This window comes from Octopus sinensis, unplaced genomic scaffold (genome assembly GCF_006345805.1).
Source record: "Octopus sinensis unplaced genomic scaffold, ASM634580v1 Contig12588, whole genome shotgun sequence".
Classification (NCBI taxonomy): Eukaryota; Metazoa; Mollusca; class Cephalopoda; order Octopoda; family Octopodidae; genus Octopus; species Octopus sinensis.
The window spans coordinates 10,986-24,637 of NW_021832630.1; the positions used below are offsets into that span (position 1 = coordinate 10,986).

At 40.7% G+C, this 13,652-nt stretch overlaps 1 non-coding gene across 1 annotated transcript; it reads left to right on the forward strand.

Annotated features, from left to right (window-relative positions):
* The first annotated feature begins 12,890 nt into the window (after nt 1–12,890).
* Nucleotides 12,891–12,963, forward strand: Trnav-cac. The gene has a single exon. It is a non-coding gene; the product is annotated as a tRNA-Val (tRNA).
* Nucleotides 12,964–13,652: the final 689 nt, after the last annotated feature.

Consider the following 13,652-nt stretch of genomic DNA (forward strand, 5'->3'; position numbering starts at 1 on the left):
TATATATATATATATATATATAAGAATGTGTTTTATAATAATGAACGTGAAATACAGGAAGGGACGAACACGGAACACAGACAAATCATTCGAAGCCTTCAATCTTCAGTCAGACACCGAATCATCATAGCAAATTTCGGCTGTTCAATTCTGATATTTGCTCCAACTCGGCCAGCCCCAAGAAAAAAACTAAGCTGTAAGCATTAGATTTCTTGGTAGAAGATAGGAATGTGAACGCACAAGACGGATGTAAATACAAGAGACGAAAACGAAATTGAAAACAGTAATGAATAAACAAAATATATATAACGGTGGTTGTCATACGACTTTAGACCAATGAGACAAAACAACAACAACATAGCAGCTGGCGTAGAAATAATTACCGTTTCGGTAGCGGGGACACATGTGGTCAAGATACGATGGCCAACAGAATGGTTAAGAATCACAGTCGCAGGAGAGAGAGAGAAAAGAAGACAGAGAGAGGGGAATCAAGAGGGTGGAAGGCAGGGGACAGAATCAGTGACCAAGAGAAAAGGAGAAGAAGGGATTAAGGAGGATGGGAGGAAGAGGGGGGAAGAATCGGAGGGCGCCAAAATAGTTTGGTGAAGAAGCAATGGCGGGTAGGAAAGACAGTGTGTATAGAAGTCGTGCAGGGTTTAAAATTGGACAAACAAACGGGGGTGGGGGTGCACGTAACGCCGCAATAATATAAGAATGAATGTTTTTATATATAATGAACGTGAAATACAGGAAGGGACGAACACGGAACACAGACAAATCATTCGAAGTCTTCAATCTTCAGTCAGACACCGAATCATCATAGCAAATTTCGGCTGTTCAATTCTGATATTTGCTCCAACTCGGCCAGCCCCAAGAAAAAAACTAAGCTGTAAGCATTAGATTTCTTGGTAGAAGATAGGAATGTGAACGCACAAGACGGATGTAAATACAAGAGACGAAAACGAAATTGAAAACAGTAATGAATAAACAAAATATATATAACGGTGGTTGTCATACGACTTTAGACCATATATATATATGCATGTATTCGAGTATGTACATATATATGTATATCTATCATCTATACTTACATACATACGTAAATACATACATACATGCATACCTATCTATCCATCAATCTTATCTATCTATATATATATATATGTGTATATATAAACACATATATAATACACACACACACACACACACACACACACACACACACACACACACACACACACACACACACACACACACACACACACACACACAGTATATATGAGCTGTAACAAACTTTCGAGAAAGCTCTTCACCATTTTCCCGTTATTTCCAAATATCAAACTATTTTTGCTTTCGTACTTACAGCTAAAAGCCAAAGTATTTGTAGTTGTACTAAAAGCCGAAAGCTGCTCTTTATTTTGTTTTTCCTACTTGTATTAAAAGTACATGCATTTGTAATTCTGGCTAACAGTACATGTATCTGTAGTAAACACACTAGCACTTTTAGCTATAGCTGTAATTCTAGTAACGATAGTTGCTAGAACAGATACAGTAAATGCGTCTGTTCTATTTATCTAATGAGGAAAATACCACCAACGCCAGAGGTATCCCCGAAGCACCCGCTGGCGTGTGTATTGTCAGCGTAGTTATTATGTTACATCGACAGGCATGTACCTACATGCGCACTTATACAGAGCCCACTCACTCCCCACACGACAAAGTGTTATACACACACACACACACAAAATATATATATGGAGTCCTGTTAGGGGTCACCTCTTTTGTGTATAAATGTACACCAATTTTAGTTGAAAAAATATATATGTATATATATATATAAATAATATATATATATATTACATATTATTATTATTACTATTATTATTATTATTATTATTACTACTACTACTACTACTACTACTACTACTACTACTACTACTACTACTACTACTACTACTACTACTACTATTATTATTATTATTATTATTATATTATTACTATATATTATTATTATTATTATTATTATTATTATTATTATTATATTATTATTGAGTGAGAGAGCAGTGCATGCCATCAAAGTGACACTGGGGTAAAATATACGAAGCCCAATATACCCATCATGACTACCCGTCTGATAAAGGTACACCAGGCACATGCATCACAACCATATGTGCGCGACATGGTGATCTCATATCAAGATAAACAGCACATGACCTTGCAGGTGGGGCCCAGTTAGAATTTTCTTCAGGTTGAGTAGCCCATCCCGCTCAAAAGGTCCCTGAATAAGGGCTGTTTAAGGATGTTGAAAGAACCACTCATCTTTCCAGAGGTGGATTATTCAAACCCCAAAGAATCCCTCTCAACACATGGCTATGATGCTCCCCCACTACTTCTGCTCGTGATCAGAGATGCACATATCGTCAGCCACTAAGGGACATGCTCAACTGGTTAAGGTCAAACAACTGACAAGCAAATCTGCGGTATTGAGCAGAATATTTGCTGTAGCCTATCTTTTATACCAAGACTTATTATTTTTATTATTATTATTATTATTATTATTATTATTATTATTATTATTGAGTGAGAGAGCAGTGCATGCCATCAAAGTGACAGTGGGGTAAAATATACGAAGCCCAGTATACCCATCATGACTACCCGTCTGATAATGGTACACTAGGCACATGCATCACAACCATATGTGCGCGACATGGTGATCTCATATCAAAATAAACAGCACATGACCTTGCAGGTGGGGCCCAGTTAGAATTTTCTTCAGGTCGAGTAACCCATCACACTTGAAAGGTCCCTGAATAAGGGTTGTTTAAGGATGTTGAACGAAACACCCATGTTTCCAGAGGTGAATTATTCAAACCCCAAAGAATCCCTCTCAACACATGGCTATGATGCTCCCCCACTACTTCTGCTCGTGATCAGAGATACACATATCGTCAGCCACTAAGGGACATGCTCAACTGGTTACGTCGACATAAACACACCAGCATCGGTTATCAAGCGATTTTGAGGGGCGGGGGAACAAACACAGACACAGACACACAGACACACACACACACACACACACACACACACACACATACATATAGACGACGGGCTCCTTTCAGTTTCCGTCTACCAAATCCACTCACAAGGCTTTGGTCGGCGCGAGGCTATGGTAGAAGACACTTGCCAAAGATGCCACGCAGTGGGACTGAACCCAGAACCATGTGGCTGGTAAGCAAGCTACTTACTACACAGGTATTCCTGCGCCTATATATATATATATCTTGTATATATTGTTTACACACATTTTCTATTGTAATTGAGTACTTTATTTTGTGGTTGTCCCAATCGTCACACACACACACACACACACACACACACACACACACACTCACACACACATATGTATATATACATATACATATAGACGACGGGCTTCTTTCAGTTTCCGTCTACCAAATCCACTCACAAGGCTTTAGTCGGCCCGAGGCTATTGTAGAAGACACTTGTCCAAGGTGCCACGCAGTGGGACTAAACCCGGAACCATGTGGTTGGTAAGCAAGCTACTTACCACACAACCACTCCTACACACATACACCCTAAACAAACACACCGTATATAAAACACACCGCCACGTCACAGAACACATGCACACATGCATGCATGTATAAATGTACAAACAGACAATTATGAAACATAAGAGTATCTTTGTATCTAGCTTCTATAGAAGAAAAAAAGTACAAAAATAGGTTAGTGTAAATATAACCTAGAAAAAATGTACTTTAACACTATAGAAATGTAAAGAATAAATTGAAAAAAAAAAAAAGAACAGGCAACTGAAACGGAATACAAACAGGAAAAAACAAAAGAGAAACGGAATAATAATAATAGCAGTAGTAGTAGTAATAGTAGTAGTAGTTGTAATAATAATAACAATAACAGTAATAATAATAATAATAATAATAATAATAATAATAATAATAGCAATAATAATAATAATAATAATAATAATAATAATAATAATAATAATAATAATAATGATAATGGTAGTAGTAGTAGTAATAATACTAGTAATGATAATAATAACAATAATAATATTAATAATAATAATAATAATAATAATAATAATAATAATAATAAATAATAATGATAATGGTAGTAGTGTAGTAATAATACTAGTAATGATAATAATAACAATAATAATATTAATAATAATAATAACAATAATAATATTAATAATAATAATAATAATAATAATAATAATAATAATAATAATAATAATAATAATAATAATAATAACAACAACAACAACAATAATAATAATAATGTGCAGAAACAGTAACAACAGCAACAGGAAAAGCGCCAACAGCAACAACAACAGCAGCAGCATGTCTTTTTCTATTTTGCAACCAATGTCTAATGTAATTCCCGTTTTAGCATAACCCCCAAGGTATTTGCCGCTGACAATATTTGAACGCTGGGAATAAATATAGTAGTAGTAATAATAATAATAATAATAATAATAATAATAATAATAATAATAATAATAATAATAATAATGATTTCATTTCTTTGCCGCCAGGGTGAAGAATGAGACGGACAATACAAAGACAGACATGATAATAAAGAAGAAGATGATGATGATATTAAATTCGTCCGTCAACGCAAGAAAAAGGCCAGAGACGTATAGCACCGCCTTAATCAATGCGACTAGTGTAAATTGTATTAACCATTATGGTGTAACTTAAAATTGAATAAAACATTTTTCCGTCACCGGCGGTGCCGCCGCCACCGCCGCTGCCGCTGCCGCCGCCGCCACCGCCACTGCCCGCCACCGCCGCTGCCGCCGCCACCGCCGCTGCCGCAGCCACCGCCGCTGTCGCCGCTCTCCGCCGCCCGCCGCCGCTGCCGCCGCCGCTGCCGCCGCCGCTGCCGCCGCCGCGTCCGCCGCCGCTGCCGCCGCCGCTGCCGCGCCGCTGCCGCGCCGCTGCCGCGCCGCTGCCGCGTCGCTGCCGCTGCCGCCGCCGCTGCGCCGCCGCTGCCGCCGCTACCGCTGCCGCGCCGCCGCCACTGCCGCCGCCGTAGCCGCTGCCGCCGCCGCTGCCGCTGCCACCGCCCCCGCCGCTGCCGCTGCTGCCGCCGCTACCGCTGCCGCCGCCGCTGCCGCTGCTGCCGCCGCTGCCGCTGCCGCCGCCGCCGCCACTGCCTCTGCTCACCGCCGCTGTCGCCACCGCTACCGCCGCTGCCGCCGCTGTCGCCGCTGTCGCCGCTGTCGCCGCTGTCGCCGCTGTCGCCGCTTTCGTCGCTGCCGCCGCTGTCGCCGCTGCCGCCGCCACCGCTGCCACCTCCACCGCTCCCACCGCCGCTATCTCCACCGCTACCGCCGCCGCCGTCGCTGCCGCTGCCGTCGCAACCGCTGCCGTCGCTACCGCTGCCGTCGCTACCGCTGCCGTCGCTACCGCTGCCGTCGCTACCGCTGCCGTCGCTACCGCTGCCGCCGCTCACGCTGCCGCCGCCGCTGCTACAGCTACCGCTACCGCCGCCGCCGCTACACCACCGTCACCGTCACCCTCATCACACACCAACATCATTATCCTCATCTTCATCATCACCAGCTGTAATACCGCCACCACCACCACCACCACCAACACCAACACCGCCACCAGCACCATTACCACCCCAACACCTCCACTACCACCGAACCAAGTGTCACCACCACCACCACCACCACCACCGTCACCATCACCACCATGACACACTATTAACACTAACAGTAGCAGCAGCACCACCACCACCACTACCACCAGCACCACCATCACCACTGCCTCCAGCACCACCGTAACGCTGCAGGGGTACGGTTAGAGCAAATTCGACACGTGGATAAGTTATGATTATGAGCAGGATAGCTAGTCTTACCAAGAAACGGTCTGAGGAAAATTTATCACAGACTCACATTCTCACAGACAACGTTGCTAAATTGCGTAAAGCCCGCGGTAACAGTTCTTTCCCTTTTTGTCTCAGCAGCCGTGTATATCTATCTGCCCGATGGATAGATATTTGCTATGAGTTTTTCTAGACATATTGTCCAATCTTTTTTTAAACTTCACCATGCTTTCCTGGAGAATGTCCCCAAGTATTCACAAAGCGAACGTTACAAAACGAAAGTTGCGTTAAGCTCCACCACTCTTGTTGCTTATAAATTTTCTTATGAAGGCGGCGAGCTGGCAGAAACGTTAGCACGCCGGGCGAAATGCGTAGCCGTATTTCGTCTGCAGTTACGTTCTGGGTTCAAATTCCGCCGAGGTCGACTTTGCCTTTCATCCTTTCGGGGTCGATAAATTAAGTACCAGTTCACTGGGGTCGATGTAATCGACTTTATCCGTTTGTCTGTCCTTGTTTATCCCCTCTGTATTTAGCTCCTTGTGGGTAGTAAAGAAATATATAAATTTTCTTGTCGTGCTATTAAGTTAGACATGGCCTGGGCCAATAATGGCCGAAACCTATCAAAGTATCAAAGTGCCCAACCTACACATTGCCATTTCTCAAATGATCATGAAATATATCTTCACCAATCACGCGTGTGCAGACTCCACTTACGATCTTAATAACTTTTACTGCATCCCTGGCTAACCTTGCCATGTGAGTGACCCATTTGATGACTGTCTGGGGCTAGTGGAGCCTGACAGACGATGCATGATGGAACCTGGAATGATGGTGGAGATAGGAGCTGATGAAGTTGTAGTTGTGCCAGCCAATTTCTCGAGAGTGGCACAGAAGATTTGTAAAGGACAGATTATGGGACTGTGCCTGGCAGGAGACCAGCAGCAGTGTTGGCTGTGTAGCTGCAGGAGGGTCTCAGGTGAAGTGGTGGTCTGCCTGTGCATTTATAAGATCTGTTTACATGGAGTCACCAGTGGGAATCAGCGTTCTTGCCTTGTACCAAACTTGTACCAAACTTGTACCAAATGATAGTTCCATCAGCGATTTTACTTGAAGTGTAATTGAGAAATACTCTAGCAACCTACACGGTAATCCAATGAACGACATCGTCGAAACAGACGGAGATCCACTTAATTTTCTTTATATGTATGTGTCTGAATGTGAACATTTTATGTACAACTAGCAGTATCGCCCGGCGTTGCTCGGGTTTGTAAGGGAAATAACTATAAAGCATTTTTAGAGAGTTATAGCAAAAAAATGCATTAAAAATGGGAAAAAAATGATGGTAAATTTTTTTTTTAATCGTTGACTCATCGTAGACATTTTTAGAGAGTTACTTCCCTTATATAATAGGGAAGACCGATAGATGGTGCTCAGGTGTTGTGGTTGAGGGAGGTAGCTGATAGTGTTAGATCAGTTTCCAATGTCGTTCATCGCATGAGACTCCTCTGGGTGTCGAGATAAGCTTTCTGGCTTTTCGTTGTTCATTTTTCTGCCATTTCAATGGTCATTACTCTTTTATCTTTTATCTTTAATCTCTCATTTGTTTCAGTCGTATGATTACGGCCATGTTGGGGCACCGCCTTGAAGAATTCTAAGTTGAATGAATCGACCCCAGTACTTAATTTTCATTAAAAACAATTTTGGTATTAATTCTATCGGTCTTTTTTGCCGAACCGCTAGAGTTAGGGTTCGGGGTGGGGGAAGGGTATCTTTTTTTCTTCACAAATGTAAATAAACCCAATCTGTTTCTTAAAGGAAGGACATATTCATACGGCACAGAATGCTTTCACCTCAATAGACGGTCATTGATTGGTCAAAATTGCCGAAATGCAAGATATTAAAGACGTAATATGTTACAAACTACAGAATTTTCTCAAGAAAGCCAAGAGAAGATGATGTTTTATAAACACATCCTACCAGTATACGAAGTTTAAAATTTTTTAGTTACCTAGAAATTATGTTTAAAAACTGCCGTTCAAACCGAAAAGATCCTTGATTTCTTTTGTCTTTCCTGAGGGCATTTGACCCCCTGATGGTCGGAGCTGCTGCATGTGTAGCACCTAGTTCTAATGCACTCTATCACAATTCTCGTTTGATCATCATTCTTCGACTGAATGAAGTTGAAGCAATATATAGAATGCTCTCAGCATGACTATCGTCTACCATGTATAATATTCTATCGGAATTTTAAAAACTATTTCTGGCTGGAGGTTAATTTCGGGACGATAGTTGTTCCCTCTCAATTCGTGCACCTCACTGACTATCATTGAGTCCAGTGCCCACTAATTTTACTGGTGCTGACTGTAGTGACCCCTTTCAGAGATGAATAACGAAGTGGATACATTGCCAAAAGCACTAGTGTGAAGGAGTGTGCACGTTTGCATATGTGATTGAATGCGTGCTTGCATGCGTGTGTCTTAAACAAAAGAAAAAAGAAAAACAGTTACATTTAAGCGAAGGAAACGAAGGTTAAATTAATAATAATAATAATACTAATAATAATAATAATAATAATAATAATAATAACAACAACAAACGTCCAACAGATTGCTGTAAGAGTTGATGTGATTAGGAATGGAAGCCAAGTGTTTTGTCAGCGTAATTGGTTTCAATAAATAAATAAAAAATCGCGCGCGCACATACTCACACACACACAGAGAAAATATACATGCATGCATTTATACATAGATACGTACATGCATGTGCACGTATGGAAGGACTCACACACACATATGTACACATATACAAACACATACACTCATACACAGACGCACACACACACACACACACACACACACACACACACACACACACACACACACACACATATATATATATATATATACAGTCACATACAGACATATACAAATACAGGTACGCAAACACTTATACATACAGACACAAAAACACAAACATATATATATATGATGACAGAAACATCAACAACCACACAGACGCACGCAAAAGCACATGCTCATATATATATATATATATATATATATATATATTATATATATATATATATATATATACACGCATTCACATACACAGAAACAGTTGAATACATACACACAGAGATCCATACGGTAACACATATACACACATATACAAACTAAGACAACCGGTTAAGACAGATAAACACACACACTTACACACACATATCCACGTACACATATATAGTAATGGATATATACAGACAAACACACACACACACACACACATACAAACTGGTATATAGACAGATAAGTAGAAACACACATACACACACACAAACATATACAAACACACATTTACAGAGATACATACATATAAATACACGCAGATATATATCTAAATACGCACATATACAGATACACAAATGCACACATTGAGACACAAATACATATACATACACAGTGGCATACTGACACACACACACACACAGGTATGCATATATGCATACAAACATATCCACACATATTCAGAGAATCCCAGGGACATATACACATAAACACATGCATATATATCCACAGGCACACTTATACAATGCACACATACTGACACACACACACACTAATACTCAGGGAGATATACGAGGGGACAAAAAAGAAAGAAAAACGAATGAGAAAGATGAAAAACGAATAATGAAAGGGAACGACACCACTCGACCCCGTACATATTGTACATAAAACGTTCACATTCAGACACATACATATAAAGAAAATTAAGTGGATCTCCGTCTGTTTCGACGATGTCGTTCATTGGATTACCGTTTAGGTTGCTAGAGTATTTCTCAATTACGCTTCAAGTAAAATCGCTGGTGGAACCATCATTTGGTACAAGTTTGGTACAAGGCAAGAACGCTGATTCCCAGGTATAAATCCATCGGACGGGATTCTTTCAGATTCCTTCGCCCTTATCCCACTAACAAGGTTTTTGGTCAGCTCAAGACTATAGTAGAAGACATTTGTTCAAGGTGCTACGCAATTGGACTGAACCCGGAACCATGTGGTTGGGAAGCAAGCTTCTTACCACACAGCCACGCCTGATATATATATATATATGTGTGGAGGCGCAATGGCCCAGTGGTTAGGGCAGCGGACTCGCGGTCGTAGGATCGCGCTTTCGATTCCCAGACCGGGCGTTGTGAGTGTTTATTGAGCGAAAACACCTAAAAAGCTCCACGATGCTCCGGCAGGAATGGTGGTGATCCCTGCTGTACCCTTTCACCACAACTTTCTCTCACTCTTACTTCCTGTTTCTGGTGTATCTGTATTTCAAAGGGCCGGCCTTGTCACTCTCTGTGTCACGCTGAATATCCCCGAGAACTACGTTAAGGGTACACGTGTCTGTGGAGTGCTCAGCCACTTACACGATAATTTCACGAGCAGGCTGTTCCGTTGATCGGATCAACTGGAACCCTCGTCGTCGTAACCGACGGAGTGCTTCCATTATCCATATAAATGTATGCGTGTGTGTGTTATATCTCTATATATTAATATCTGCGTCACTATTAATTATATTGAACTGTCGTTTAGCCCCAGGTCACCTCTTTGATTCAGCAGACCTACATGCCCCGAGAAAGCATTCCAACGACTACCATCCTCCACAAAGGTGTCTTTTTTTGTTGTTGATATTTCTAGCTATTCCACCCCACTACGAAGAGAAAAAAGGTTCTGACAGTGTGGTTTATTATTTTTTACATTTTATGCAAATAGTACAAAATGAGCAAATAAAGAAAGTGAGAGAAAAGGGATAGAGAGGAAAAAAGAGACAGAGGGAGTGGAGGAAGAGAGAAATAGTAGGTGAGAGAGAGAGGGAGAGGGAGAGAGAGAGAGAGAGAGAGAGAGACGGACAGTATCAAACAGTCCAGTCATCCATCTTATCCATCCATCCATCCTTCGTCATTCGCATTCGTCATCATTCGTAGTCTCATTCGTATTGTATGAACTATTATAGTCATTCGTAAGAACTACCTTCTTATAAACTATCTGATGTCGCTAACCAAACTATTGCTGCTTCTAATACAAGAAAAAAAAAAAGAACTAAAATATAAAGAAAAGCTAGAAAAAAATCCCCACTGTGAGTGCTGGTTGGGTTTATCAGCTGTCAATATGCATGCACACTCACTCACACACACACACACACACACTTGAAAGAAAAGTACAGATTTACACATTCATACATCAACGTATACACAAGCGTTTGTAAGCACACACACACACACATATTTTTTCTTTTTTCCTTTTTTTCTTTTTTTTCTTTCTCGTTCGCTCTCTGTCTTTCTCTCTCTCTCTCTCTTTCTTTCTCTAACAAAACAGACTCACACTTATACATTACACGACGGTTACACCCACCAGATATGCTAGGCGGCATGTTTGTTGTTCAACAAGTACTTGGGCACTTCGGAGGTTTATTTAATCTGAAATGAGGACGTGTGTTCTTATTTGCTCGATAAGTTTCTTTTTCAGACTTACGGTATACAAACGGTTTATTCTCTCTCTCCTCTCCCCCATATCTCTCTCTCTCACACACATTGGTATATATGGAGGAAAGCTTTTTTTCTACATATTCCATTAAGCACACGCCTGTTTTATCTTCTTTATTTTACATTTTTAGCATATTCAATCCAAGAAAAGGATACTGTAACGCCCTGGAAACCTCAAATATGGAATCTGAAACTTTATTCTTCCAAACTAATTGTAAAAAAGTTTATAACAAGTTGAAGTTGAGATGAAATAAATGCTATCTATGACAAAGGATAATTAACTTGTGTCAATAAAATAACCATAATTATTGTAAAGAGGGGGAGATGGATTAAAAGAAGGAAGAAATAGAAATAAAATAAGACAAATGATAGGATGAATGTTGATGAAGCGCCAGAAAAGGCTGAGGCAAAACAATATCAGATGCTTGTGTATATATATATATATATATATAGTTTTAGTAGTGCAAATGTGGTGTCTCCTAATTGAGTAACCGGTACTTGTTGAAGCGATTGTATTTCCCGAATACCTCCGATTTGGTGTAAAATAAATGAAGTAGTTCACGAAGGATTTTTATAATTTTCTTCTCTAACAAGCATGGGGTGCAACTTATATTTTTATTTTGCGAAGTATTTCTCTTCCTTCCAAGGTAGCAAAACTAATGTTAGTCTACGTAATAAGTTAAAAGATATTGGCTTATAGATACAAACGCATCACGCCACACCACTGGTTTACACACACCGTAACATATTAAATATATATATATAATATATATATATATATAATATATATATGTATACATAGGGGCGCAGGAGTGGCTGTGTGGTAAGTAGCTTCCTTACCAACCACATGTTTCCTTGGGCAAGTGTTTTCTACTATAGACTCGGGCCGACCAAAACCTTGTGAGTGGATTTGGTAGACGGAAACTGAAAGAAGCCTGTCGTGTACATATATATATATATATATTTATAATATATATATATGTGTGTGTGTGTGTGTGTGTGTGTGTGTGTGTGTGTGCGTGTTTGTCCCCCACCAACATCGCTCGACTAAAGGCGGCGCTCCAGCATGGCCGCAGTCAAATGACTGAAACAAGTAAAAGACTAAAAAAAATATATGTATATATGTGTGTTGCGTGGCACCTTGGGCAAGTGTCTTCTACTATAGCCTCGGGCCGACCAAAGCCATGTGAGTGGATTTTGTAGACGGAAACTGAAAGAAGCCAGTCGTATATATGTATATATATATATGCGTGTGTGTGTTTGTGTGTCTGTGTTTGTCCCCCTAGCATTGCTTGACAATCGATGCTGGCGTGTTTATGTCCCCGTCACTTAGCGGTTCGGCAAAAGAGACCGATAGAATAAGTACTGGGCTTACAAAGAATAAGTCCCGTGGTCGAGTTGCTCGATTAAAGGCGGTGCTCCAGCATGGCCGCAGTCAAATGACTGAAACAAGTAAAAGAGTAATACATATATATATATGATTGGTTTCGTGGTGTAGTGGTTATCACGTCTGCTTCACACGCAGAAGGCCGCGAGTTCAAACCTCGCCAAAACCTAATACTTTTCTTTTATAGGCGCAGGAGTGGCTGTGTGGTAAGTAGCTTGCTAACCAACCACATGGTTCCGGGTTCAGTCCCACTGCGTGGCACCTTAGGCAAGTGTCTTCTACTATAGCCTCGGGCCGACCCAAGCATTGTGAGTGGATTTGGTAGACGGAAACTGAAAGAAGCCCGTCGTATATATGTATATATATATATGCGTGTGTGTGTTTGTGTGTCTGTGTTTGTCCTCCTAGCATTGCTTGACAACCGATGTTGGTGTGTTTATGTCTCCGTTACTTAGCGGTTCGGCAAAAGAGACCGATAGAATAAGTACTGGGCTTACAAAAGAATAAGTCCCGGGGTCGATTTGCTCGATTAAAGGCGGTGCTCCAGCGTGGCCGCAGTCAAATGACTGAAACAAGTAAAAGAGTAAAAGAGTATATACACATACATACATACACACAGTATTTTCCAATACCATCAATAAAATGGTGTGAGTTAGTTTTGTTTGAAATAAGCACACCTCATCGTTACTATATTCATACATACTTTTATACATACTGACATACACACACATACATACACATACACATACATACACACATACATGCATGCGTGTATACTTACATACACGCACACACACACACATATATAAATGAATGTAGGAATGTATAATGTCATAGCTACATTCACTTCATATATAA